This window comes from Phyllobates terribilis, unplaced genomic scaffold (assembly GCF_046119375.1).
Source record: "Phyllobates terribilis strain yellow unplaced genomic scaffold, ASM4611937v1 Scaffold_29__1_contigs__length_15306474, whole genome shotgun sequence".
Taxonomy (NCBI): Eukaryota; Metazoa; Chordata; class Amphibia; order Anura; family Dendrobatidae; genus Phyllobates; species Phyllobates terribilis.
Genome location: NW_027362789.1, coordinates 3,749,095 through 3,773,855, shown reverse-complemented (window position 1 = coordinate 3,773,855; position 24,761 = coordinate 3,749,095). Strand labels below are relative to the sequence as shown.

General features: G+C 46.4%; 2 protein-coding genes across 2 annotated transcripts in view; both read right to left on the bottom strand.

The window, feature by feature from the left end:
• LOC141178581 (uncharacterized) overlaps window positions 1–4,111 on the bottom strand; it is a 31,298-nt gene extending 27,187 nt beyond the window's left edge. The window contains exon 1 of the mRNA XM_073660457.1: window positions 4,053–4,111. The gene's annotated coding sequence lies outside the window, so the exon portion shown is untranslated. The remainder of the gene's footprint in view (window positions 1–4,052) is intronic.
• The window catches only part of LOC141178587 (uncharacterized), a 648,943-nt gene that overhangs the window by 523,259 nt on the left and 100,923 nt on the right, over window positions 1–24,761 (bottom strand). The window lies entirely within an intron of this gene.

The following is a 24,761-nucleotide window of genomic DNA, read 5'->3' as shown; positions in this document are numbered from 1 at the left end:
GAAATCCAAAATGTTCCATGAGTACCCTTTTTCCCTGAATCTGATGTTCAGGTCTATTGCCTGTATATTAAAATCTGTGACATTAGAGCAGTACCCTCTCAACCATAAAAATTGGCCCCTGGGTATTCCTCTTTTGATGGAGATGGGTTAGTGGTTATCCCACTTCAATAGTTTATTAGTGCTTGAAGGTTTATGGTAGATGTGTGTTCTTAGGGTCCCATCCCAATCTTTCTTGATTAGTACATCCAAGAACGGCAACTGGTAATAATTAAACTCTGATATAAATCTCAGGCCCACTCTATGGATATTGAGTTCCCTGACAAATTCAAAACATTGTTCACTCGTCCCTGACCAGATGATAAAAATGTAGTCAATATATTTGTATCATACCCCAATATATGGATGTCATCACTTATTATCATTCCTGAATATTGTGGATTCCTCCCACTAGCCCAGGAATAGGTTAGCAGTACCCCTGAGCTTGTGGAAGTACTTCCTGTCAAAAAGCAATATGTAATGAGTAAGAGTGAATTTTAGAAGATTCTCCATGAAGTCATTATGTCTGCTACACTCCATTGATCTCGATTTCAATAAATGTCTTACTCCTCTGATACCATCCTCATGCGGTATATTACTGTACAAAGCCTCGATATCTAGTAAGGCCTGCTCCACTACATGGATGTATATGTGGCGCCCCTGCGAGTTCAGTTGCCACAGAGGTACTGCATCTCACCCAGAGGTGTGGTATCTCACTCTCAGGTAAGGATAGAGTGCTGCCCAGGACCCAAACACTTGCATCCAACACTACACTACTCCAGACCAGCAGGAGGGGCAAGATGCATCGCGCATCCTGCTGAGCCCTGTCCCTGGCTGGAGTGGGGGGGGACCAAAGTAGGGGGAACCATATAGTGGGTGTGGGTGGAAGAAGAAGTTCAGATGAGCACTTGTTAGGACAGTATATAGAGTGAAGCCATCTTGAAAGGACAGGTCAGTCAGTCAGAGCAGTCTGAGAGGAAGAGTTGGGAGCAGGAGCTCTGCAGGTGCTCGGCTCAGGAGGAGGGCCTAGAGAGAGGCCCAGGACAGACTGAGTAGGAGAGGAGCCGGAGGAAGGCTCCAGGAACGAGGAAGGGATCCCAGGGGTACGGGCAGTGCTGGAGGCCACCCGTATGCCCGAATCTGCCAGGAGGTGGAGGGATTGAGCCGCAGAGGGGACCAGCCCCTAACTAGTGACAATTACAAAGTTCAACTAGAAACTGAAGGCTTCTGTACTTTCAGGGTGCAGTTGCCACATCCGCACTCAAGTCGCCAAAAAGGTAACCACATAGGATCCAGGGAACTCCAGGTTGCCCAGAAAGATCCGAGGATACCGGCTTGGGACATTGTTTGGCGAGGCTCAGGGCAAGGAGGGTGAGCGCCAGTGTGGCTCCCCTGAGGGTTCAGTCGCCACAGGTGTACTGCACCTCATGGAAAGAGGTGTGGTACTTCCTCTCCGAGGTAAGGATGGAGCACCACACCGGACCCCACCACACATCCAACACTACACACTCCCATTCTGAAGGGGGTTTAGAGCACAATGTGCTGCCCCGGTCGTGAATGGAGGAGTATGGGGGGGAACCAAAAGTAGGGGGAATCTTAGTGAGGATGGAGGAAGCACTTTATGGTTACACCAATGGATCCATATAAATATGGAGTCCATCTTTAATATAGGGTCTTTGGTCGCAGTTCCCTGGAGGAGCCAGACAGTACAAGCTGCAGATGCCTCAGGAGGCTGCGATGCCCGGTCTCAGGCCTTGAGATTGGGGACTTGGGCAGAATTGAGTTACAGCAAGCTCTGTCCAAGTAAGAGGGCCTAGGAGGGGAGCAGAGGAGAAAAGCTCCGCAGGCAAAAGGATCTCAACGGGTGCTGACGAAGCGGAGTCGCCACCGGCTACCCTTGTTCTGACTGGGTCAGAGAGACTCCTGCCGTAAAAGGGGGTACCGGTCCCCGATTATCTGACTTTGTACTCCATGTCTCTGTCAGAAAAGTCCGGAGGCTGAAGTGGATCCCAGGGGGAATACGGACGGAGCGGAGTCACCACCTGTATTCCTTTAATCTGCGTCTATCCAGAGGGACCCCAGCCTTGAGCCATGTTTACACTCCAGTCACCAATAAAGGACTTAGGCGGTCCGAGTGCTAGAAGTCACCTTCAACGGACATTGCAGTACCTGTACGGGACTTTAATGGGGCACGAGGCGGTTCTAGTACGGTAGGAGAGAGGAACATTCCGGTGCAGGGTTCTTGTCTGGTGCAGCCGAGCTACCCGGAGTGTGCTGAACCCCATCCTGGTGGCCGCAGTATGCCGTGAGGAACAAAGAGAAGCTTTGTGGCTGAAAACAAGTCTACCGTGAGTAAAAACCTGGATGACTTCATACACCGCCTCTTCTCTCTCATTTCTGCGCGGCACCGTGACCACCATTCCTCTGCACTGCACTTCTTCTACCCTGCCCTGAGGCCTAGCTCCACCTGCGGGGAGCTATAACATCCTGGCTGCCAAAACACCGGCCTTAGAGGACTGCTGCAGCGCTGGTGGTCCTCACCAGAAACCACAGGTGGCGTAGTCGACAAATAACCACTCTTCCACTAAAGCCCATATTTTTAATGTGTGCGCCCTGGGCACGGACCGGGCCAAGGCCGCGACTGCATCCACCCCTACAAACACCGGCCTGCCGTCCGAGTACACCTTTTCCCAGGGAGGGCTGACGCTACCGAGTAGTGGGTCACACACCAGCGCAGGAAGACGGCTGAGAAGGACATATAGAACGGGGTCCTGTCAGGCACTCTTGAAATACCTGAGGGATTGCTGAACCCCTGTCCGGTGAACGCAGCACGACGTGGGTGGTTGTAATCTGGAAAGTGTAACCTGAGGAACTTAACAACTGTGAGTAAACCCTGAAGACTGCACCCGCTGTCTCTGAGAAATAATTGCTGCGCCATCACCCCCTGCACTACACCACACCACAATTGCAACATCTATAACATCTCAGCACAGCCCTGGAGCTAAGGTCTACCTGTGGAGAGCTAAACCAACTCTGCTGCATTAACAACAGCTCCAGAGGACCTGCTCCGCAGCGGCGGCTCCCTTTAGCCGCATACCACAGGTGGCGTCATGAACATTTATATAAAAACTATAAATCCCCTGTAAATTATCACCTTTTTATTGACCGCCCTGGGTCACGGACCGGGTCACCGCCACTGTGACATCTCCCCTAGCAACGACCGGCCGGGCACCGAGTACCCCACGACCCAGGGGGCGCGTCATATACATGCTCGAGGGTATACATATAGGGGAGCAGGCAAAGGTAAAATCAATTCCAGAGGGATTATTCCAGCTGTAAAACCTCAGGACCTATTCTAACTGTATGACCTCAGGCAGTACTGTGGATACATTACACTGTGTGGGGGCATCGTACATCCTGCATAAGGGGCATTACACTGTGTGGGGGCATCATACATCCTGCATAAGGGGCATAATGGGGGCATTACACTTTGTGGGGGCATCATACACAATGCATAAGGGGCATATTGGGGGAATTACACTGTGTGGGGGCATCATACATCCTGCATAAGGAGCATAATGGGGGCATCATACATCCTGCATAAGGGGCATAATGGGGGCATTACACTGTGGGGGGCATCATACATCCTGCATAAGGGGCATAATGGGGGCATTACACTGTGTGGGGGCATCATACAGCCTGCATAAGGGGGGCATTACACTGTGGGGGGCATCATGCAGTATTAAGGGGCATTACACTGTGTGGGGGGCATCATACATCCTGCATAAGGGGAAATAATGGGGGCATTACATTGTGGGGGCAGTAAAGGGGTCCTGTACTATGAGAACAATACGTTTCCTCCCTTCCTGTCTCCATAGTTGGGTCGTATGTATCTATTACAGGAAACAGAACAAAAACCTTATGATTCTTATAAAGGGGCAACACAAGACCCCAAAAGAGTCTCCGTGCAGAAGGGGTTAATGCCCCCTGCGCCCAGTAATGGGGTCTCCACATACCTCCACCTGCAGAGCCGCCACCACATATATGGCTGCTCTGTGCGCACAGGAGCTGTTATGACGTCACAGGAGGGGAGGAGTCAGGGGTCACATGATCAGGGGCCTCAGTGGATGCAGGACTCTGCTGTGCTGGTTGTCATGGTGCTGGATGAGCTGAAGTTTATGTGTGGGGTCAGGAGGGGTTTACAGTGTGGATGTAGCAGAGCCGCGTGTGTACGAGGTGTACGGAGCAGAGCCGCGTGTGTACGAGGTGTACGGAGCAGAGCCGTGTGTGTACGAGGCGTACGGAGCAGAGCCGCGTGTGTACGAGGTGTACGGAGCAGAGCCGCGTGTGTACGAGGTGTACGGAGCAGAGCCGTGTGTGTACGAGGTGTACGGAGCAGAGCCGCGTGTGTACGAGGTGTACGGAGCAGAGCCGCGTGTGTATGAGGTGTACGGAGCGGAGCCGCGTGTGTACGAAGTGTACGGAGCGGAGCCGCGTGTGTGCGAGGCGTACGGAGCGGAGCCGCGCGTGTACGAGGCGTACGGAGCGGAGCCGCGCGTGTACGAGGCGTACGGAGCAGAGCCGCGCGTGTACGAGGCGTACGGAGCAGAGCCGCGCGTGTACGAGGCGTACGGAGCAGAGCCGAGCGTGTACGAGGCGTACGGTGCAGAGCCGCGCGTGTACGAGGCGTACGGTGCAGAGCCGCACGTGTACGAGGTGTACGGTGCAGAGCCGCACGTGTACGAGGTGTACGGTGCAGAGCCGCACGTGTACGAGGTGTACGGAGCAGAGCCGAGCGTGTACGAGGTGTACGGTGCAGAGCCGAGCGTGTACGAGGTGTACGGTGCAGAGCCGCGCGTGTACGAGGTGTACGGTGCAGAGCCGCACGTGTACGAGGTGTACGGAGCGGAGCCGCGCGTGTACGAGGTGTACGGAGCGGAGCCGCGCGTGTACGGAGCGGAGCCACGCATGTACGAGGTGTACGGAGCGGAGCCGCGCGTGTACGAGGTGTACGGAGCGGAGCCGCGCGTGTAAGAGGTGTACGGAGCGGAGCCGCGTGTACGGAGAGGAGCCGCGCGTGTACGAGGTGTACGGAGCGGAGCCGCGAGTGTACGAGGTGTACGGAGCGGAGCCGCGAGTGTACGAGGTGTACGGAGCGGAGCCGCGAGTGTACGAGGTGTACGGAGCGGAGCCGTGCGTGTACGAGGTGTACGGAGCGGAGCCGTGCGTGTACGAGGGTACGGAGCGGATCCACGCGTGTACTAGGTGTACGGAGCGGAGCCGCGCGTGTACGGAGCTGAGCCGCGCGTGTACGGGGTGTACGGAGCTGAGCCGCGCGTGTGCGGGACGTACGGAGCTGAGCCGCGCGTGTGCGGGGCGTACGGAGCTGAACCGCGCGTGTGCGGGGCGTACGGAGCTGAGCCGCGCGTGTGCGGAGCGTACGGAGCTGAGCCGCGCGTGTGCGGGGCGTACGGAGCTGAGCCGCGCGTGTACGGGGCGTAAGGAGCTGAGCCGCGCGTGTACGGAGCCTAGCCGCGTGTGTACGGGGCGTACGGAGCTGAGCCGCGCGTGTACGGGGCTGAGCCGCGGGCGTACGGGGCTGAACCGCGCGTGTACGGGGCGTACGGAGCTGAGCCGCGCGTGTACGGGGCGTACGAAGCGGAGCCGTGTGTACGAGGTGTACGGAGCTGAGCCGCGCGTGTACGGAGCGGAGCCGCGTGTGTACGAGGTGTACGGAGCAGAGCCATGTGTACGAGGTGTACGGAGCGGAGCTGTGTGTGTACGAGGTGTACGGAGCAGAGCCATGTGTACGAGGTGTACGGAGCGGAGCCGTGTGTGTACGAGGTATACGGAGCGGAGCCGTGTGTGTACGAGGTATACGGAGAGGAGCCGCACGTGTGCGAGGCGTACGGAGCGGAGCCGCGCGTGTACGAGGCGTACGGAGCAGAGGGCCGTGTGTACGAGGTGTACGGAGCAGAGACGCGTGTGTACGAGGTGTACGGAGCAGAGACGCGTGTGTACGAGGTGTACGGAGCGGAGCCGCGTGTGTACGAGGTGTACGGAGCGGAGCCGCGTGTGTACGAGGTGTACGGAGCGGAGCCGCGTGTGTACGAGGTGTACGGAGCGGAGCCGCGTGTGTACGAGGTGTACGTAGCGGAGCCGCGTGTGTACGAGGTGTACGGAGTGGAGCCGCGTGTACGGAGCGGAGCCGCGCGTGTACGAGGTGTACGGAGCGGAGCAGCGTGTGTACGAGGTGTACGGAGCGGAGCCGCGTGTGTACGAGGTGTACGGAGCGGAGCCGCGTGTGTACGAGGTGTACGGAGCGGAGCCGCGTGTGTACGAGGTGTACGTAGAGGAGCCGCATGTGTACGAGGTGTACGGAGTGGAGCCGCGTGTACGGAGCGGAGCCGCGCGTGTACGAGGTGTACGGAGTGGAGCAGCGAGTGTACGAGGTGTACGGAGCGGAGCCGTGCGTGTACGAGGTGTACGGAGCGGAGCCGCGTGTACTAGGTGTACGGAGCGGAGCCACGCGTGTACTAGGTGTACGGAGCGGAGCCGCGCATGTACAGCGCGTACGGAGCGGAGCCGCGCATGTACGGGGCGTACGGAGCTGAGCCGAGCGTGTACGGGGCGTACGGAGCTGAGCCGAGCGTGTACGGGGCGTACGGAGCTGAGCCGCGCGTGTACGGGGCGTACGGGGCTGAGCCGCGCGTGTACGGGGCTGAGCCGCGCGTGTACGGGGCTGAGCCGCGCGTGTACGGGGCGTACGGAGCTGAGTCGTGTGTGTACGGGGTGTACGGAGCTGAGCCGCGCGTGTACGGGGCGTACGAAGCGGAGCCGTGTGTACGAGGTGTACGGAGCTGAGCCGCGCGTGTACGGGCGTACGGAGCGGAGCAGTGTGTACGAGGTGTACGGAGCGGAGCTGCGTGTGTACGAGGTGTACGGACCGGCCAATAGCAAAGCCCTCGAGGTGTGAAGAACATACGACCCCCCTAAAGTGACCCCATTTCGGACACTGTACCCATGAGGGAAGTCATCTGAGGGTGTAATGGGCGTTCTTACGTTCTTATCCCACAGGTGTCTCACTGATTTCTTTACCACTCGTTTGTGTGTAAATAATATTACATTTGTTCAGAGCCGCAGCGAGGGGTTCAGCCAGGGGTGGACACACCGCCGATGCACCCGGACCCAGAGGTGGAGGGGGGCCCATGCAGGAAGGGGCGCAGTGCTCAGGCAGTAGACCACGCAGCTGCTATGGGGCCCCTTGACTGAGGGATAATGCTGCTTATCCCCGTCCACTCCCACCTGTAATGATTTTTGATACCCTCGGCAGAGTGCGGGTATTGAAAAAGGGGGCATGTCATGCAGGAGAGAGGCCGCTGGCCACTGAACGCTTCCCCATCAGACTGATGAGAGCGCTCATTGGCTGCTGTGTCTGTCCTCCTGCAGGGACTTACAGGGGGTCTTCTGCCTCCTGCTGTTCTTTTGCCAGCATCATTTCCTCAAAGAGGTGAGGGTGGGGGAGGAGAGTCCACAGCATCGGACAGCACGCAGGGGCAGAAAGCTGAAATCAGTCCTGTCTGCTGTGTCTCCTCCTCCACAGTGCGTTCTGCAGCCCTCTCCAGAAGACCTTAATATCATAAAAGATTAATATATGAGTGTATGTATATATGAGCAGGGCTGCCACCAGTAATTTCAGACCCCATACTGGCAAAAAAATTTCGGGCACCCTTGAGGCTCCGCCCAGGCTCCACCCCAGCTCCACCTCGACTCCTCGAACCTTCCACAGTCACACCGCCCACTCTTGGAAAAACTCCATTTCTGCACCACATCCTTATCAATCACACATTAAGGGTATGTGCCCACGCTCAGGAGACGCCTGCAGCCGCGAAGCTGCGGGATAGTCGTGCGGCTTCTGCCCTCATTTTATGCAATTGAGTGGCGCAATTTTTTTTTTTGTACATGCGGAGTTTCCTCATAGATGTTATTCTGTGTAGAAAGTCCACATGTGGACCCGCAAGACAAATTGACATGCTGCGGGTCTGAAAGACGCGACGCATGTCAGTTTCCATAGGTGCACAGAGTTCCATAGTGGACATGGGATTTCTAGAAATCCTATCCACTATGCTGTAACACCTGGCCGCTGCAGGTTTGATTCTGCATAAGCACGCAGTGTCAAACCCGCAGTAGCTCCTGACCATGTGCACATACCGTAACAGTTCCCATAGAACACCATATCACATACATAGCAGCAGCTTTTGTTTGGCCAAAAGATTTTGTAAGCTGCCGCCACGACAAGGTAAACTCTTCTGTCCGGGCCCTACTCTACTCTAACCTATTAAACATTTCTTAAAATATCCAGTACTCTATTTAGGTATATTTTTCTTTATTTTTCTTTAAGGGAATATGTCACATACATTTTTTCAAATAATATCACATACAAAGGGACAAAAACCATCACACCATGGCCGGACTACATATTACCACCACATAGTGACCAAATAATATCACATACAAAGGGATGTGAGCGAAATACGCTCTCTTCTATGCCTTCCGAACTCCAAATATTAAAATTATATTTTCGAGATCTCGAGGAAATCAATACAGCACAGCCTTATAATGGTGTACTAGGAAAGACTTCTGCTTTATTAACACTTTAAATAGGGTCAGAGACAAAGGAATAGTTCTCTCTGACCTATGAACCAATAGTAACCTTAGGGGAGTGAATAGTAATGTGAAACCTCACTGCCCATCAGTGTTACTTGATCACCATTACACAGAAGTTACAAGACAAGATGGATACCACATACTCAAAATGGATTCTTTTCTCTCACATTTCCCCCCTTTTGTGACCAATTATAGCACCTCAGTAGGTATATAGGAGCGCGCTAGTCGTATCCTCGGGAATTTCCTACCTGCTTCACCTCAGTTTCCTACCTAAACACCTATAATTGTATCAGAACAATGGATCTTTTCTTGTCTGGGGTCCATAGTATACAATCAGGGGTTCTGTGACACGGTTTTCCTTACATATAAACCTGAGTAACTTAGATGTAACATAGATCAGCGCTTTTACGGCTACATATATCAACAAGCAGAATAATAATAATTGCATACATGTATATATAATCCCTGAGTGCCCCCCACCTAGACCCTTGAACCAATTAGTGGGATTCAGGAAAGGAAATGTTTCTCCCACCAGGAGTCCTTGTTTGCGTCATGTTGCTGTAATCACTTATCCCTTATCTCGATTATCTTCTGTATATCAGTCCTAACCTGGAGATTTCCCATAATGTCCATGTAATGACAACATGCGGGACCGATGATCTGACACATCCCTCCATAGCGGTCAGGTAGTTCAGCACTATGGTGTGTTGTCAGTGACTACAATCAGCTGCTTCTGTATTATATTAGATGCATTAAGGACATCAAGCACCTGGAAGATCTGGTCATCTAGATAATCAGTCGCCTCTACCAGCTTATCCCATCTGGGTTATGAATGGGTAAATTAATACGCTGCTCACAATCTTATTTGCAACCCCCTTTTCTACATGATGAGATTTACCATTGGGTCTGGGATTGTTGTCTGCAGCTCGTCTGTATAATGTGTGTAGAGGGATTGCTTTAACATTTACTCTGATGTGAGGCACTATAAAGGTTGATGGGGTCAGGAAGGCCGGTGTGCAGACCCCTGCAAAGTTATTAGGTAACCACTTGTAGGCCTGATGTCCACATACACTGTACAAACTCTCATAACAGTGTTATTGAATAGACTAGCAATCCATTTAGACAACAAGGTGGAGCTTAATATGTCCATCATCTCTTCCTGATACAGTGTCATTTGACATAATACCTGATATCAGACTTTCCAAGGTGACATTTACACAGTGAAGCTCAGGATTGAGCGTGGCATCGACCGCTACACACTGTGTGATGTCAGTACAGACCTGTTACACTCAGAATACTCAGCTACACACTGTGTGATGTCAGTACAGACCCGTTACACTCAGAATACTGTAGAGAAAGCGACGTCTCTGGATCTTATCTGGATGCAGCTGCAAGAGGTGAAGTCCGGATAACAGGAGAGGTCATCATTGTAAAACAGACAAAACAAGTATGTACAAAACACTAGTGAGATTACTGTGGAGCATTGCAATGGTGAATCAGATTAGATGGAACGTACAAATCCATGATATCCAAGAGCTGAATGTATAACAGATCAATGGCAATGGGAGACGTCTGCATAGAGTCTGATGGAAAACCTGATCGTGAGGCTATAGGTATAGCAAGCATTTCTATCTGTATCAATGAAAAACAGATTTTCATGGAAATATTGAAAATCTTTTTCTTCTCCCCTGTCATAGATATTAAGAAGTCTCTCTCTCACACTCCTCTTCCCTCCTCCCCTATATTAATTGTCCATGGGAGAACAGCTGACACTTTGGCCAGTGACCTCTATACAAATCAACACACACATGAGAAGGGCCTTGCAAGCAAATGCTGGCCAAAAGCTGCTACCAAACCCAATTAACACAGGCTTGTGATAGATTTACAGGTAACTGAGAAGGTTGTATTCCCAGTGCTTGAAAGGGAATGTAACAAAGGCCTGCAGATGGCCAAAAGCCGATATGAAATAACTAAAGTTCCATATGTCCGATAATAATGGGGCCTATATTTTGGGTGGCAGGGTCCGCTAAGGAACAATATGGATATTTAACCGTCGCTGTAAGCCCCTCTAAGGAGCTGTGGCGCAAAAGTTACAAAATAGAAGACGGCAGCTATACCGTGTGTGGTCTCTGGAGAAAGGTAAAATCATAACGGAAAATATGGGATCACTTTCGGGCCTCTACGATCAACCCACGATAAGTTATTGCAAAAAACAGATATCTAATAAAAATATGAAGGCTGGAGACTAGCCTCCGTGATGTCATCACAGGGGGTATAAGGGCAGGTCTCACTTAGGCATAAAAGAATCCACAGAGGATGGATCAGCACTTATGTTGGAAGTTACATATTTTGTGTAGCACGGGTCACATTCGCTGAACGGCATCGGGAGTGCTTCCCTCCAACTATACTGAGTCATCCCTGCGAACTGTATAGAGTAAGTTGAGAATTGAAAGACACATTACTGTAATGTGTTGCCTGACAAAGGTTTTCTATAGAGTGTGGTGTCCACTTTATGAGATGTTACTATCCCTGTCAGGAAAATATCCAGAAATGGAGTGGAAATCAAAGGTTCACTGACAGTGAATTTTAAATGTAAGGAATAAGAATTCAAATACAAAACAAATTGTGACACTAACTGGGGGTCACCTCTCCATACCAAAAGTATATCATCAACATATCTACCAAACCAAAAAATGTGCTCAAAAAATGGATTATCATCAGAAAAAATGTAGATTTCTTCCCACCACGACATGTACAGATTAGCCAAAGATGGTGAGAATTTGTAGCCCATGGGGGCTCCCAGTACTTGTAAATAATATTTAGAATCAAACATAAAATTGTTGTGGGACAATTAATATTTTATGTTATAATGAACCTTTTTAAATTCACAGAATATCCACTATATTTATTTAAATGGTGTTGAACAGCAATGATGGCCAATGTGTGAGGGATGGATGAATACAGGTTGACAACATTGCTGGTGACAAACCTGTATTCTTCCTGCCACACAAACCTGTCAAAAACCCAGTCAGGACAGACGTAGTATCTTTCACATAGCCTGGTGTTGGAATAACCAGAAGATACAAATGTTCACCAGCCATTGGCTTAAATTCTCATTCAATGAACCCATACCCGAGATAATAGGGCGAAGGGTGGGGGAGAGGAGATACCCTTGTGTGTTTTGGGGAGCCCATAAAAAATGGGTAAAATGGGATAATCAGGTAACAGCCAGTGCTGAATTTTGTTATTAAACACCGACAAATAAATGCCTTCCTCCAGAATAGTGGACAACATTGCTTTATACAAATTGGTAGGATTCATAGAGACCACCGGAGCAGATTTCCAATATCAATAGTTCTAATAGCACATACTCCGGGTCATCAGAACATGTCGTGTCGATACAGAATAATGATCTCACACATTGTTCTTTCTTTGGTCTTGAAAAAGTTAATTATTCTGTAAGGGGTGGAAACAGACAGAAACACCTTAATATGCGTGAAGCCTTCTGGATCTGACGTGTAAATACTAAATACCCTTCGGGTAATGAATTTCCGCAATGACCTGTTTTACATCTATTGATGAAATTCATACCGGTTTATTCCCAGCAGACATCTATATGGTGACATTCCAGGTTTTCTGAATTTATTTTGTGTTTTTCCGGTTATTATTTGCCGGTGTACTTATTTGCCTTTCTGTATATTGCGCTATCATCGCTGATTCATCTTCGCAGAACGCACATAAATGATGCAAATATCTTAAAGATTTTTCAGCAATGACGGAGTATCTCCATTGCAATGTTCTGCAGCTTATTTATCTTCCATTTCTCATATATTTATTTTTGTCTGTTTTTTCGCAATATAATTTAATTATTTGTTTTTCATTGATACAGATAGAAATTCCCGCTACATCCACAGCTTCACGATTTAGTTCTGCATCAGATATTTGTTTTTGTCAGTTTTATTATAATGTAATTACCTGTTTTTCGTTGATACAGATAGAAATGCTTGCTACATCTATAGCCTCACGATCAGGTTCTCCATCAGACTCTATGCAGACGTCTCCCATTGCCATTGATCTGTTATACATTCAGCTCTTGGATATCATGGATTTGTACACTCCATCTAATCTGATTCGTCATTACAATGCTCCACAGTAATCTGATTCGCCATTACAATGCTCCACAGTAATCTGATTCGCCATTACAATGCTCCACAGTAATCTGATTCGCCATTACAATGCTCCACAGTAATCTGATTCGCCATTACAATGCTCCACAGTAATCTGATTCGGCATTACAATGCTCCACAGTAATCTGATTCGCCATTACAATGCTCCACAGTAATCTGATTCGCCATTACAATGCTCCACAGTAATCTCACCAGTGTTCTGTACTTGTTCTCGTCTGTTTTACAATGATGCATCTATTTGCCTCCCGTTGATATGACAGATAATGCTCGGTATATCTGCGGCTCTATGATCCTTTGCCAGGATATTATACTTTGCACCAGATCAGATGCGGGTGGATTTCCTTGTAAATCTTCTACTATGTAATCAATTTTGATTTGCATATTTTTTTCCCCTTTATATGTTCATTGTTATAGGTTTATAGTTTCTTCATATTGGTTATTGTGCATATTTTATATTATATTTTTACGCATGTCAGATTGATAAGAACAATATTTCTATTCACAATTTAGACATTGATGCGTTTTATCTGTTTATTGGACATTGTTATTGCGATGCTCTATACTGAATCTATCATCCATCTCATGCATACATGTACCTGTCCCTCTATAATCAGTATATCCTCCCACCTTCCGTTGCTATAGTTGATGGCATTTGCGATGTTCTGACCCTGTGATCTCACACCTGTACACTTAAACCCGGTGTTGTGTTCCTATATGGGATAATCCCCTGGCAGCTAACACACAAATGTCCTGCAATAAACAGTTTATATACAGAGGGGGATACGGATATGCATGAATAAGAGTATGAGGTCTAATTCTATCTTATTTTTCACCATCATGGTGTTTTGCATTTCTGGCTTGTTGTGTGACGCTTGCAATGATCACCTTGTCTGTATTTGATCTCGTTGCCTTCAATGTGAACTGTGGCTGGGATTTTCTTCACACCTTTTGCATGTCTAATTGATTTCTCATTTCATGTCATGTGACTCCATTGTGCTTGTATATATATGACTTCATTGTCCTTTTCTCATCTGCTATAACTATGGGCACAACCCTAGTGCCAGAAACACATAAGAATTTTACTTTTTTTTTTTTTTAAATGATCCAATACATTTTTCTCATATTTTACCTGTTGGAGTGCTGATTTTCTCCTTTTCTTCATATGTCTGTGCTCACCAGCCGGACCGGCGCCCTTCAGTGGACTATCTTCACCCTGTTAGGATTCAGTGTTGCAGCTCCCTAACCCTCCCTCCTGTTTCTTCACAATATTGTAACACGTATCCTAGGCCTCGATGTTCTCCATACAAACTTGCTGTTAGAATTGTTGAGACGGGAGAAAAAGGTCTGAGGAACGCAGACCGGAACGGTCTGAAATATATAAAGAAGATCTGGTAAAATGTCCATTTTGATCACACTAATACGACCAAACCAGGATAAGGGTTTCAAGTTATAATTCATTTGATTTTTAACCATTTGTTCAAGGACGGGGGATATAATTTAAAAGATACAGATCATCCAAGTTCCCCAGAATTTGTATACCCAGGTACTTAATTGTGTCTTTCTGACACTTAAAGGGGAAGTTAGAAATTAGTTATTGTGTCAGTTCAGGGTTAAAAGTTATGTTCATGGCTTCTGTTTTAGAGTAGTTGACTTTAAAATTGCTTACATGGCCGAGTTATTCGAACTCCTTTATTATAGAGGGAAATGAGATCATTGGGTTTGACACATAGAGCAACAGGTCATCTGCATATAGAGCTAGTTTATAGTGATGTGAGTCTATAGTAACTCCACTAATATCTGGATTTGTATGTAATGCTACCGCTAAATGTTCCATCAGCAATGTGTATAGGAGAGGTGATAAGGGACACCCTTGTCTCGTCCCCTTTTTAATAGAAAATGTGTCATATTGAAGGCCGTTTACCCTATCGCTTTAGGATCAGTGTAGAAGGAGAGAATTTTAGATAACAAGAAAGAGTCCAACCTAATTTGTGGTAAGGTGCTCTTCAAGAAAGTCCAATGCACTGTGTCAAACGCTTTTTTAGCGTAGACAGAAACAAGGCACATTGGGAGCCCCTGTTTTTTGCATGTGAAATTAACAACGTTTTATTTTTATTATCACTAGCTTCTCTGCCCTTAATGAAGCCAACCTGATCGTTGCTGACAATTGAGGGTAGATAGTGGGAGAGCCGTGTTGTAATTACTTTAGAGAATATTTTGACGTCTACATTATTTAATGATATTGGACGAATATTAGGGCAGGTATTTGGTCCTTTTCCAGGCTTTGATGAAACCGTTATATGAGCCTTAAGTGATTGGGGGTCAAAAGGGGGAGTCTTCTGAGATATTATCGAACACTTTGGCTAAAAATGGTAATAACAGAGGTGCAAACATGTTATAAAATCTATTATTGAATCCATCTGGCCCAGGCCTCTTCCCGATAGGGAATGATTTATTGGCCTGTCCTGTCCGTTGTTCAGTGAAAGCTTTGTCTAGTATCTCCTGCTCAAGGGTCTGTAAGGAAGGAACGGCAGTGTCCTTAATATACTTGTCATTTTTAGTTTCAAGAATATTAGGTGGCATGTCGTGGTATTGTCCATGAATATTATATAGCGAACTATAAAAGAAACTAAATTCTTCCGCTAGGTCAATGGGGTTATGAGTTTCTGGCCCGGGTGCCCCTTTTATTTTGGATACATATGTCCTTTACATGTGTGGATGTAACCTCCTTGCCAATAAGCAAACACATTTGTCTGTGAATTCCTAAGAGTACCTTCACATGTGATCTTGGCATTTTGTATACGTTTGATCTAGTAAAGACCTTCGCTCCTTTCTTTTTTTCAATCAGATCATTTTTATTTAACAAAACAAAGAAAAACCAACATTTGTTTTTTTAAATAAACTTTGTGACAAATAAATAAAAAGAAAAACCAGTAAACAATACAAGAACCGGTTTACAATGATATAAATCCCAATATCGCTCTATAGTACAAGGTTTTGGAACAGTAATTTTACATTTGTACATAAATATCTGAATACTTCCTGACGGCTTATTTTTTTTCCTATTGAGACACCAAAAGAAACAGAATATATCTAAGGAGGGGCAATTGTGTGGACTGAGACAATTATTATTTGCTGACACCTTGGGTATAAGGATATACATTCCTGGCTTACTGTAAGGAAATGGACAAACGATCCAATATAGTATTTCTGAGAAGGTTTTCTGAAGCAATACCTGGGGTATTTAACCATTGCTCCCATATTTGTATGAATTTCTTGAGAGCGTTCCTTCAATATAAGATCCCCTTTTTAAGCATAGAGTGTTATTTATCCTGGATTTTAGTTCTGTTATCGTTGGAGGAGAATTGTCTATCCAATGTAGGGCCAACAATTTCCTGGCTTGGAATAATATTCTTGAGCTAGCTACTGCCATATGGGAGTCTGGATCTACGTCCTCTCCCAGGAGTCCTAGGATACAGATTTTAGGTTCCAACTGAAGTTGTATCCCAGATACAGATAGTACAAGAGCGATCACACCCTTCCAGTAGTCGCCAATATTCCCACATCATATGCATCAGGTGGGCATCATTTTGACCACATCTAGGACATGTGTAATCCGTTTGTATTTCAATTTTAAATAAAATACTTGGGGATCTATATACCCTATGAATCAGAAGAATTCGGGACAATCTTTGTGACTCTGACAATGAAAGTGTCGGTGTCAAATCCAGTATTTCCCCCATTGCTCCTCAGATAACGGACCCACATCCTCCTCCCATTTTGTCTTAACTATCAATATTATCCAAATGTAGGGCCAGTAACTGCCTATAAATAAGGGTTAATAGACCTTTTGTATCCACTGATTAAGCAATGGTATCTATTGGGTGATGTCTATCAATCAGTATGACGTTTATTCTAATACCCCTATCCTCCCACTCACTAACATTTTTTAGTTTATGTAGCTCTGGTAAGTTATAGTTGTGCCATAAAGGAGTAGAATTTGTGTACTTTCCAATCCCCAGAATATTTTTACCCCTATCTCACGCCTTATATAACTTTAGTGTACGACATTTTAAATAATTTTCTCGAGGAGTCCCTATATCTAGTACCGAGAATGGAAGCTTCCACTTGGTTCCTTCCATAAGTAGGTGCCCTGAAATACCACAATATTTATCCCATCCATGAAACTACTTTAGCTCCCTTCTAGCGTTAAGCAGGTCTGCGTATACCTGGAGGGAAGCAGATCATTTATGTTGTTTGCCAAGAAGATCAATCCGCTCAAGCAAATGGAGCGACTTTAGCTGTTCTCTCCTTTTTTTAGCTTTTATCTATGTTTTATTATTATACTTCTGAGGACACATGTGAGTGCTTCCCATTTAAATGGTAAGGCAGTTTCATCATGATCATATATTTGAAGGAGTCTATAGTCTCAAGAAGGTCTGAGACACAGAGTGAGTCCTTCAGCAGATTATCATTTAGGTTCCAACATCTGAAGCCTTGGTGGAGTCCGGCATAGTCAGATCTATAATATAACGGGAGATGCGAGTCTCTGTCTGAAGCCTTTATAGACTGCGCAAGCGCGACACGCCTGAGCAGTCCGGCTCCAGACAGAAGCAGGCATGGAGCCGTTACAGGTAAGAGGAGCGTATATAGTGCCAGAGATCACAGTATGCGTAGACACAGAACGCATACTGCGATCTCCCACCGCCATACTTACCTGACCGGAAGGAGCGTTGCCACGTCGCCTCTCTTCACCGGAGACCGGGGCAGGAGTGAAGGATTCGGAATCAGCACATGCACGTAGCGCTATCCGGCGCCATTTTACTGAAGATACATTTGCAGTGTGTCTTCAGCAAAATGGCGCCGGACAGCGCGGTATGGGCATGTGCGTACTCTGGAGCCGCACTCCTTCCCCAGCCTCCAGCAGAACAGAACACTTCAGCGCTGGAGCACAGAGAAGAAAGGTAAGATTAAGTGTTTATTTTTTTGTATGTGTGCAGCATGAAAGGGATGAGGGGTGCCATACATACCAGGATTGGGGGGTGATGGGGCCACACATCAGGATTGGGGGATGAGGGGTACCAAGCATACCAGGATTGGGGGATGAGGGGTACCATGCATACCAGGATGAGGGGTACCACACATACCAGGATTGGGGGGGGTGAGGGGTGCCATACATACCAGTATAGGGATGAGGAGTGCCATGCATACAAGGATTGGTGGGTGAGGGGTGCCATGCATACCAGGATGAGGGGTACCACACATACCAGGATTGGGGGGGGTGAGGGGTACCATACATACCAGGATAGGGATGGGGTACCATGCATACCAGGATAGGGACGAGGGGTACCTTACATACCAGGATAGGAATGCGGGGTACCATGCATACCAGGATAGGGATGAGGGGTACCATACATACCAGGATAGGAATGTGGGGTACCATGCATACCAGGATGAAGGGTACCATGCATACCAGAATAAGGATGAGGGGTACCATGCATACCAGTATAGGGATGAGGGGTGTCATACATACCAGGATAGGGGATAGGGCGCCATGCATACCAGGATAGGGATGAGGGAGCCATATATACCATGATTGGGGATGAGGCGTGCCATGCATACCAGGATGAGGAATTGGGTACCATGCATACCAGGTTTCTGGGATGAGGAGGCCATGCATACCAGAATTGGGATGAGGGGTGCCATGTATACCAGGATGAGGGATGGGGTGTCATGCATACCAGGATAGGGATGAGGGGTACCATACATAACAGGATAGGAATGCGGGGTACCATGCATACCAGGATAGGGATGAGGGGTACCATGCATACCAGTATAGGGATGAGGGGTGCCATACGCACTAGGATAGGGGATTGGGTGCCATATGTACCAGTATTGGGGATGAGGCATGCATTGCATACCAGGATGAGCGATTGGGTGCCATGCATACCAGGTTTCTGAGATGAGGAGGCCATACATACTATAATTGGGATGAGGGGTGCCATGTATACCAGAATGAGGGATGGGGTGCCATGCATACCAGGATGAGTGGTACAATACATACCAGGATAGGGATGAGGGGTACCATGCATACCAGGATGGGAATGAGGAGCACCATGCATACCAGGAAGAGGGATGGGGTGCCATGCATACCAGGATGAGGGATGGGGTGCCATGCATACCAGGAAGAGGGATGGGGTGCCATGCATACCAGGAAGAGGGATGGGGTGCCATGCATACCAGGAAGAGGGATGGGGTGCCATGCATACCAGGAAGAGGGATGGGGTGACATGCATACCAGGATTGGGGGATGAGTGGTGCCATGCATACCAGGATGAGGGATTTGGTAACATACATACCAGGATTGGGATGAGGGGTGCAATGTATACCAGATTTGGAATGAGGGGTGCCATGCATACCAGGATTGGGGGATGAGGAGACCATACATACCAGGATTGGGGGATGAGGGTGCCATACATACCAGGATAGGGATGAGGGGTACCATGCATACCAGGATGAGAGATGGGGTGCCATGCATACCAGGATTGGGGGATGAGTGGTGCCATGCATACCAAGATGAGGGATTTGGTACCATACATACCAGGATTGGGATGAGGGGTGCAATGTATACCAGATTTGGAATGAGAAGTGCCATGCATACCAAGATTGGGGATGAGGGGTGCCATGCATACCAGGATTGGGGATGAGGGGTGCCATGCATACCAGGATTGGGGGTGAGGGGTGCTATGCATACTTGGATTGGGAATGAGGGGTGTCATGCATACCAGGATGGGGGTGAGGGGTGCCATGCATACCGGGATAGGATGGTGGGGGCAGCACATACCAGCATGGGAGACTATATACCAATAAAAATGCTCGCCACCCGGGCATAGAACGGGTTCAATAGCTAGTTACAATATACAGGAGCATGATCTGACCATACAGCAGTTCCTACCTGAGATGTAGGTTGCCATGTAGGCAACTGACGGCTAATTAAGAAAAGGACTATATGGCTATGCATATTGTGTAAAGGAGAATAATAGGTATAATCCTTTACGTCTGGATGTAGTATCCTCCATACATCAACCGGTTGAGACCAAAGCACAATTAGCAAAGCTTTTGTTTGTTTTAGATTGGCGACTCCAGCCCAGGGACGCATCTAAAGAAGGATCCAAGACAAAATTAAAGTTATTTCTAATGATGATAAGGTCCTCCGCAAAATATTTTAGTTTGTTTAAATAATGACGGCATGTCTTAATTTGGTCACAATTAGGGAGATAGAAGTTTGCCAAAGTCAAAATTTTGGAGTAGATGGAGATCTTAACAAACACATACCTCCTCTCCGTGTCAGACAGTGTTTCTACAATAGTATGCGGCAGTGATCTGTGGCGGCCTATACTCAGCACCTTAGACTTCAAAACAGCATTTTTCTGGAACGCCAAGATGAATAATATCTATTAGTAATCTGAGGTACAGTATATGATCGCCTCTAAAGTGTGACTCCTGAAGAAAGAGAAAATGTACGTGCTGTTTATGCCTACGATAAAACACTTGAGCTCCTTTCTCTGGAACATTAAGTCCTCGGACATTCAATGAGCAAGTTTTGAGTTGTGCCATATTATATGAAAAAAAGGGGAATGGAAGAGAGAAAGATTAAGAGAAAAGAAGTATAGACGGTAGATAGTAACGTCTACCTCTCTGTGTCTAAGAAGTATAGATTATGAATATATCAAAACAGTAGGAAATTGCGAAACAAGCAGATCCCAATGCAAGTCCCTAACTGGGGGTTGTCTTTACAGGCGTAAGTCCAACCTTCAGTCCCAGGCTTTCTTTTAGGGGGAACCATGGAATATATAGCGAGTAAAGTAATATAGCCTGATATTACAGTAGTATCATGTGAACTCAACTTCTATGCCGGTCTAAGATCTTATATGAACTTAGACATTCTATATAGTGGAAGAGTGGCACCTAATGCTCTATATAGATATATCTAATTATATGCTTAAAGAAATAAGTAAGCATCTGCAATTATATGCGTTTTCCATTGAAATCACCAGGACCCAACTCCCCTGCTTTCCTCACAATAGCCTCTTTTACATTGAAAAAATGTATGTGACAGATAATGTCCCTTGGACACTCAGGATCTGGGCCATGATTGCCTATTGTACGGTGCGCCTTATAAATCTCCAGCTTCTTATCAATAGGATCACCAAGGATATTATGAATAATGATCGCAGTGTGGGCAGAATCACTTGTGCATTGATGCTTTCAGGTATACCCCTTATCCAGATATTATTGTGATTTTCTTGATCATCAACCATATTAAACAGATGGTTTATTTACTGGCTGTGAAGATCCAGTGTTAGTTTCTGAGCATTATGATGGCCTCTAACTTGGACGACATTATCCTCTAATCTCTGTACCTTGTCAGTAAGCTGTGACAGGATAGAAGTGAGGGGACGTATTTCAGTATTGTATGTGGTCTCCAGCCTCTGAATATATTGCTCCATATCTTCTTTAGTAGGGATAGACGTAATCTGATATACAAATAAGTTATGTTGTTCCCCATATCAGAATAACCTGTGGCTGGGGGGTAAATGTCCCTGTGAAGCAAGCACTGCTCAGCATGGGGGCTTTGGTGAGAGTACAGGGAGATTTGTGGAGCTGTTTTCCTGTGAGGCCTACATTAAGAGAGAAGTTGGTGCAGGACTTACAGCCTGGAGCTGTCTGGCATCATGAGGGTTAAGACTGCTTCTTTTTCCATGCTGAGGTGAGGCAGTAATAGCTCCGGCGCAGGAAGATAAGACCTTCCATAAGAAACGCTGCATACCAGACATGCTGACAGAGGTGGAGGACCTCAGATTAACCTCTGATCTCTTCTTTCTTTCCCATATCGGACAGCATGTTTGAGGCTGTAAATTGCTTATAATTCCCCCAGGAACACAGTCTGAAGAGAGTGCATTCAGTGTGTGCATTCTCTTGGTGCTATGTCCAGGCCATGTCCTTCCTGTTGATGTACAATATGACTGAAGGTGGCGTTGATTGGGAGCAGAATTGTGTGATGTAACAATCTTGTGTGATGTAACATCCTTACGGAAACGTGATGGAAACGGTGCCAGAACAGGAAGTGCGTATGTGTGTTTTTATTTTAACAAGGCCAAACATAAGGAATGAGAAGGAGTTGTCCTGGTAGTGGACAACCCCTTTATGAAGATACAATTTTTGGTTAAAAATGAAAAAGGCTTCTCCCCTGTGTGACTTCACTGAAGTTTGTTAAGAGTTGATTTCCGTGTAAAACATTTCCCACATTAAGAACATGAAAATGGCTCCTCGTCTGTGTGAGTACTTTGCTGATTAAGAAATGATGATTTCTTCACAAAACATTTCTCACATTCTGAACAGGAAAAAGGTTTTTCCCCTGTGTGAGTTCTCTGGTGCTTAATCAAATCTGATTTATCTTTAAAACATTTCCCACATTCTGAACAGGAAAAAGGTTTCTCCCCTGTGTGAGTTCTCTGGTGCTTAACCAAATCTGATTTCTGGATAAAACATTTCCCACATTCTGAACAGGAAAAAGGCTTCTCCCCTGTGTGAGTTCTCTGGTGATTAACCAAATCTGATTTATGGTTAAAACATTTCCCACATTCTGAACAGCAAAACGGCTTCTCCCCTGTGTGAATTCTCTGGTGCTTAACCAAACCTGATTTCTGGTTAAAACATTTCCCACATTCTGAACAGGAAAAAGGCTTCTCCCCTGTGTGAGTTCTGTTGTGGTTAACCAAAACTGATTTATCTTTAAAACATTTCCCACATTCTGAACAGCAAAAAGGTTTCTCCCCTGTGTGAGTTCTCTGGTGCTTAACCAAATCTGATTTCTGGTTAAAACATTTTCCACATTCTGAACAGCAAAAAGGCTTCTCCCCTGTGTGAATTCTCTGGTGCTTAACCAAATCTGATTTCCAGCTAAAACATTTTCCACATTCTGAACAGGAAAAAGGCTTCTCATGTGTGTGAGTTCTCTGGTGCTTAACCAAATCTGATTTCTGGTTAAAACATTTCCCACATTCTGAACAGGAAAAAGGCTTCTCCCCTGTGTGAGTTCTCTTGTGCTTAACCAAACCTGATTTCCGGCTACAACATTTTCCACATTCTGAACAGGAAAAAGGCTTCTCCCCTGTGTGAGTTCTCTTGTGCTTAACCAAATCTGATTTCCGGCTAAAACATTTTCCACATTCTGAACAGGAAAAAGGCTTCTCCGCTGTGTGAGCTATCTGATGTCTGATTAAACTTGATTTCTCTGTAAAACAATTTCCACTTTCTGAACAAGAAAATGGCTTCTCCTCTGTGTGACTTCTCTGGTGATTAACAAGATTTGATTTCTGGTTAAAAAATTTCCCACAGTTGAAACAAAAAAATCTATTCTCTGCTGTGTGAATGTTTTGATGTTTAAGAAAAGACTTTTCGAGGGAAAAACTATTTCCATATTCTGAACATGAAAATGGCTTCTTTGTTTTAGGAGCAATTTCTTTTTTAATGCTTATTTTGTGACTTTGATTTTCCTTAGTAGTCGGTAATGAATCAGAAGACAGGACCTGTTTCAAATGATCAGATGACAGATCTTTGCTGTGAAGGGATGATGGTATATCTGGAGTAATGGCATTCACTTCAATTGTATCCTGCGGGATCTCAAGATCATCTGATTTAAAAATTGAAGATGTCAGCTGTCCCTCTGATCTCCTGGTACAGTCATCTGCCAAGAATAAAACCAATTATTATTTATGAATAACATATCCTTAAAATTTATATTGTTGAATATTTCTAATTAAACTCTACGTAAAAATGTACTTTATTTATTTAAAAGTATCATTATTTACCAAGAAAACATATCACAGAAAAAATCAGCCTTACCAACACCAAATCAGATAACAAATGCATTAGCATTTTAGTGTTGGTTGGGTGTACTGGGGTGTCTGTCCATGTGGGGTGCACTTATATAGTGCTGGGCAGCCTTCCTGATGTAATAGTATGGGCATCATCAGTATCCTAAGCCAGACACTGTGCATCAAGCCTACCTGTGTGACTGGCGTCCTATGCAAGCTTCATCTCTTTGCATCTTTAATACTAGGCAACCACCCCCTCCATGAATTGGTACGATTGTGAGTGGTTGCTCCATAAGTATTTTGCACCTGCGCTGCCCCCACCTTTATCATGGGCGTCTGTGGCATCCTGCTAGTGCATTTGTTATATGATTTGGTGTTGGTAAGGCTGTATCTTTTTCTGTGATTTTTTTTTTTATTTTGCCCTATGTTAGCCGTCATTATTCACCAAGACAATAACAGTTCACAGTCTAATAGAAAACCTCATAGGATGAACCAGTGGAGTGTAGTGTCCAACTGTTTGTTAATTCTGCCTCCCAAATATGGAATAAAAAGCCACCAAACAATGTTATGTAGGTGAAATAATACCAATAAAAACTTCTACTCATCTCACAAAAAACAAGTCCCCACTCAGATCCATCATCTGTCAATGGAAAACCAGAGGTTTCCACATTATTAGTGGCTCAAAGGCTTTTGAAAAGCAACATGACTTCCATAACCCAATCCAGCAATATCCGCTCTCCCAAAGTCAGATCTCCCCCTCACTTCTGAGCCTTGCAGTGCGCTCAAAACACATTTAGCATCCATGTATTTGGCATTACTATAGTGAGAAGAACCCACTTAATTTACGGTGTGTGTCTCCTGGAGCACAATTTGGGCACTATGTGTTGGGTAATGAAATTATATATTTGTAATTTTCACTCTCCATCATCCTGCGTGCTAATTTCCGGAAAGTGCCTGTGGAGTCAAAATAGTCACTACTCCTATAGATTATTTC